Here is a 5306-nt window from a genome sequence, read left to right as displayed (position 1 = left end):
TTCCTGATGCCGTCGACTAGCCTTTTTAACCAAAGTGAACTATGAACTCTCTCTCTCGTGACCTTTTTATAATTGCCGTTTCAATTTAACACTCAAGGCTCACCTCTGAGGAATGAGGTCTATCAGGACAGGGCATGCTCAGGCAGTATACTACCACAAACACAAACCAAGTGCGAGTCTCTCCAAGTCTGCAGTCTAGAGAAACAGGTTGGGTTTCTTTGATCTCTGTTTGTCCCCATTTTCTCTGTGACATTTCTGTAGAAGTTCAAGTTACATAATTAATATGCTGTGGGTAGCTTCGCATCTATCAACAGTTTTCTTTGCCCTTGTTCAACAGTTATGGGTTCCATGTAACTTTCTTCTCTTATGCACTTTTTAATCTGGTCTTTTAATTCTACAGAACCCTCAGGTTTCTTTGATCTCTGTTTATCCAATTTTCTCTGTGGCATTTCTAGTGAAGTTCAAGTCAGATCATTAACATATTGTACACAAAAAACAGCCCTCTTCCACCTCAGAAACGACTCAGACCCTCTCTCTCTAACCTCACTGCTGAAATTCTGTTCACGCACACCACATGGCTTTGTTTTATCACACCTGGACTACTGCAACGCCATTCTATACAGACTCCCTGTCAAAACACTGGACAGAGCTGTACAAAACTCAGCTGCACGAGTCCTCACACACACACACCAGACCTCACCACATCTCTGACCTTATCCTCCTGGCACCTTTTTATACTATTAATCCCTTTTTTAAATCCAAAACGAACGTGAAGGAAGCTTACACAGGGGCCTTCTTTATAAACACACAGACAGAGAAACGCACGCAACGGAGACATTGGAAAGGCATTCAAAGAGACTCCAGAAAGCGGACTTTAATCTTAAAAAGGATACAGAGGGTGAAAGAGAGACAGAGAGAGCGGGAGGGAGAGAGAAGAAAGGAAGAGAGAGAGAGAGAGGGTGAGGCAGCCATGTATAAGAAATAGAGAGAATACAAAGGGGAGGTAAGACAGAGGATTGAGTGAAAAGAAGATAGGACTGAGAGGGTGTTTTCAGTTGGGTTTTTACCTCAGTCTGTGCAGATTGTATGCTGCTGGGGAGCTGCACTGCATTGGCTTCATACCTACCTGTAGGCACTACTGCCATATCTCTGCCTCTGAACCCTACTCATCCAGAGCAGACACTCTTAACTATCGAACCACGACCAATACAAATTCCACACAAGGATAGACAGACAGACCATAGGCGGAAATCCCAGGGGGGACGGGGGGGACACGACCCCCCCATCTTGGGAAAAATATGATTTGTCCCCCCCAATATATCACTGTAAACATAACTATGTAATTTCAATAATATTAATAATACGCAATGAAAGCACTGGGGTGCGACCCCCCCGCCCTTTGCCTCACAATGGTTTGATCCACTGCCAGTTCTTTAGCTGGCAAGGTAATAGAGAGTTCGTATCTACTGTCCGAAAGGCACATGTACGTAACTGACATGAGGTTAATCCAGTCAATCCATAGCAGGTCCATAGCAATGTTATTTATTTATTTTCATGTTGGCAGGGTTCACACACTAGTTGAATTTGCAGAGCTAGCGCGCAAACTAAAGCAAACATTAACTATCAAGCTAGCTAGTACCTATTCCATTTATGTGGCGTCGTCAAAGATGGAATCTTTGCTATCGTCAGTTTATTCCAAGATCAGCATGCAGCTGTAGTGCTTCGACATCCCTGTGATAAGGTTAGCAATAAACTGAAGTCCAAACTGAACAGAACAGAACTACACTCTCTTCTACCATTGTCTTAAATATATATAATGGTCTCGTTGCAAAAGATAAATTGTCGATAGTGAACTTTTTTTATTTTATTTTATTCACCTTTATTCACCTTTATTTCACCTTTATTTAACCAGGTAGCAAAGATTATAGCAAACCCACAGAAACGGAATTGGTGCTCGCTAGCTTTACAAATTCAGCTATTGTTGGAAGCCAGCCATTATGAAACAAACTATTTAAATTACAAAAGGTTGCAGCATGTGTTGTGTAAATGTGTGTGTGTGCAGCTAGGCCAGCCAGCCAGCCAGGTAGAAAAATGGCAGAAAAAAGTAAGAAGACGGACATCAGAGTATTTGTCAGTACACCAAAACGCATAGTAAGAACTCTAGTATCCTAATATCTCAACGACTAGTTGATAAAATGTTCATAAGAAAGAAGTGAAATGCGAATGGAAATGTTTCACAATGATGTCATTAGGCAGAGCAGGCAACAGATGGCACACAGACAGCAGAGTTGGGGACAGATATGCAGGGACAGACTGGCAGACAGGGAGTCTCAGGTAAGTTTGTTGAGTCTTTGTTTGGCAACATTATGAAAGGTTCTCAATTTTTTTGACTTGTAAAATAGGGACATAATTGGAAAATGCCATGGATACCCCCACTCTCAACTTAAACTGGTGACTAAACTAAGATTTGTTTACGGCAATGGTATTGCTGTTGTGATTAATTGTGTAGTTTTGGGTACCGGTAGTTAGGAGTACGGCAAACACCTTATTTATTTTCTAGGAGACAGACTGAGTCAGTTAGGGTGGTGAAAGGGAAAGAGCCAGGGAGAGAGACTTCAGAGGACAGTGTCACAGCCACGGCAGGACCAAGTGTCACCCTTGTTGCCAGCAGCACCAGTATAGGGGACAGTGGCACAGCAATGTCCAGTTACCACAGTGATGGCACAAAACCATATCAGCCACACCCACAATTTATAGAACCGCAAACTCTTGCCAACAGAGTGTTGACGTTTCAAGAGAGATGGTTTCGCGATTTCCCCTGGCTACATTATAATCCATCAATAAAAGGAGTGTTGTGTTTTCACTGTAGCCAAGGGTTTTCAAGCCAGCCATCTTTTGGCCAAAGAGCTGATGCTGCCTTCATTAGTGCAGGATTTAGGAACTGGAGAAAAGGCATTGAAAAATTCACAGCACATCAAAATTGCCAAACCCACCGCTACTTTGTAATTGTAACAGCACACCAGCTAAATCCAATCAGTGTCCAGTTATGTCCAGCGCGTGGGGTAAACAGCTGGATGACGCAAGGCATTGCTTGATGAAAATTGTTAGTTCGGTGCGGCATGTAGTAAGACAGGGACAAGCCTTTAGAGGCCACACGGATGACAGTGGGAATTTATACCAGATTTTGAAACTTAGGGCAGAAGAGGATGATCCCATTTTACTGAAGTGGTTAACAGAGCGTACCACAATGTACACAGGCCCCAAAGCACAGAATGAAATTCTGAACATCATGGCCAATAGTCATTCGAGGCATTGCAGCTGAGATTAGGTCTCTTCCGATTGTACAATTTTCATTAATTGTTGATGGTACTCAAGATGTCTCTGGTGCTGAACAGGAGAATGTCTGTCTGCGTTATGTTGACCATGACCATGTCCCTCACAAGGAGTTTATTGGGCTATACAGGGTGTCGGAGACAACAGGCGAGGGCATTGCGAAAGTGCCAACTGATGTGTTGTTGAGGAAACCCGCAAACATATGCTCGGTTCTTTTGTTCAGTAGTGTGTATAGCAGTGGTTCTCAACCTTTTTGGGGTACTGGAACCCCTGCATATTTTGAGGCAAGGCAGGCAAGGTTTTGAGCGGTCCTCAGGGACCTCCACCCCCTCTATATTATATGTAAACTTACTGGAAACCTTGCGGTACTGACTACATTCATTACACTTTTTTATTTCACGGACCCCTTGCAATTAGTCCATGGACCCCTGTTTGAGAACCCATGGTGTAATTGATAGTTGTTCTTTTGTTTAGTAGTTTTTAGTACACTTACAAATGATTTATTTCATGTTATTTTATTTAAAATTGCATACTTTGTGCGACATACTTGTCCATAGCTGCTGTTTGAAGAGTTGAGACACTGACTGAAGGATATTTTGGTTGATTTATTTGGGTTTTTCATTGAAGTAGTTATTTTGCTTTTAGAACTGTACTTATTTTAAGCTTTTTGTTCTTGCAAAGATATTGTAGACTCAGGCCAGGCGGACATATTTAATGACTATATAAATGTATCAGAAAAAGTCAAATTAAAAGGTCAATTCAATACGGAGACCAACTTTGTGATGGTTCTCAATGGAGATTCTTTTAGATGTGATCACACCATGTTCATTGTATTTATGAAAACTACACCCATACAGTGTACAGTACCATTGTCACCTACTGACCTTTCTTGATATTGCTGGTTGTAAGTACGAATACCTGCATACATACTGGACTGGTAAGGAGCACTGCTATAACTATTATTAGTAGTAGAATTATAATGATTTAAACATTTCAACAAGTTGGGAAAACCCTTCAGTTAACTACTGTACCTATCAATTATCCAGTTGTAGGAATTATGGTTCCTCAATATACATTTAACAACATATGCTATGTGTTACAGCACTACTTTTGGTGTCCCCCTCAGGAATTGCTCTTGAGAAAATTTAATGTAATTGTCCCCTCCAAGGTTGATCTCAGATTTTCGCCCCTGAGACAGACACACAGTGGCTGGGCTGCAGCAGGAGCAGTAGCAGAGCAGTAGAACAGAGCACAGCCGTTAGCCGTTTGCTAGGTTTACAACCACCTGTGTTATCCTGTCCTTCAGGCAGTTGTCTTCTCTACCTGCCAGGTGTACCACTGGCGGCGGCCAGTGAAGGTGTGGATCTGGCAAACCTAAGATGGCTCCCCTACCAGCTGTCACTCTGTTACTGAGTTCACAGAGAGTTGTGTGTGTGTGTGTTGCTACTTTCTACCTAAGGCTGCATCTCTATTTGTTTACTGTCAAAATCAAAATAAAGAGGGTGTAAGGTCCAGTGTGTGCGTAAACAGATTAACATTCTATCATTATTTCAGAGTATGTTATAGTCGTTGGACTCAAATGCAAGAACAGACAGAGAGGAGTGACAATGCTCTATTAAGATCAGGGTCCCTGAATAAGTCACTTAAATTGAGTACTGATAACTTGAGCCAGTGTTGAAGCCAGTGTCAGCTCAAACTGTTTAATTTGATTTAGGACAGAACCCAATGTGCTGCTTGTAAATGTGATTGTGTGTCATGACTAAGGCCCATATTGAGTCCATTTTATTTGACCCAATATATTAGTTATCATACAGGATTTAATTCTAACATTTTCAGAGCAAAGTTGTCACTTTTGTCATACTTCTGTATTTTTCAGATGTCCTGTTGATGGCTTATTGAACAGAACGCAACCCTTTGTTTGTGTGTGGCTTAAATCAGCCTTCAAGACTAGTGTCTTCCCACTGGGCACAGAC

Source organism: Salvelinus fontinalis, chromosome 14 (genome assembly GCF_029448725.1).
Source record: "Salvelinus fontinalis isolate EN_2023a chromosome 14, ASM2944872v1, whole genome shotgun sequence".
Taxonomy (NCBI): domain Eukaryota; kingdom Metazoa; phylum Chordata; class Actinopteri; order Salmoniformes; family Salmonidae; genus Salvelinus; species Salvelinus fontinalis.
This window is presented reverse-complemented; position numbering follows the sequence as displayed.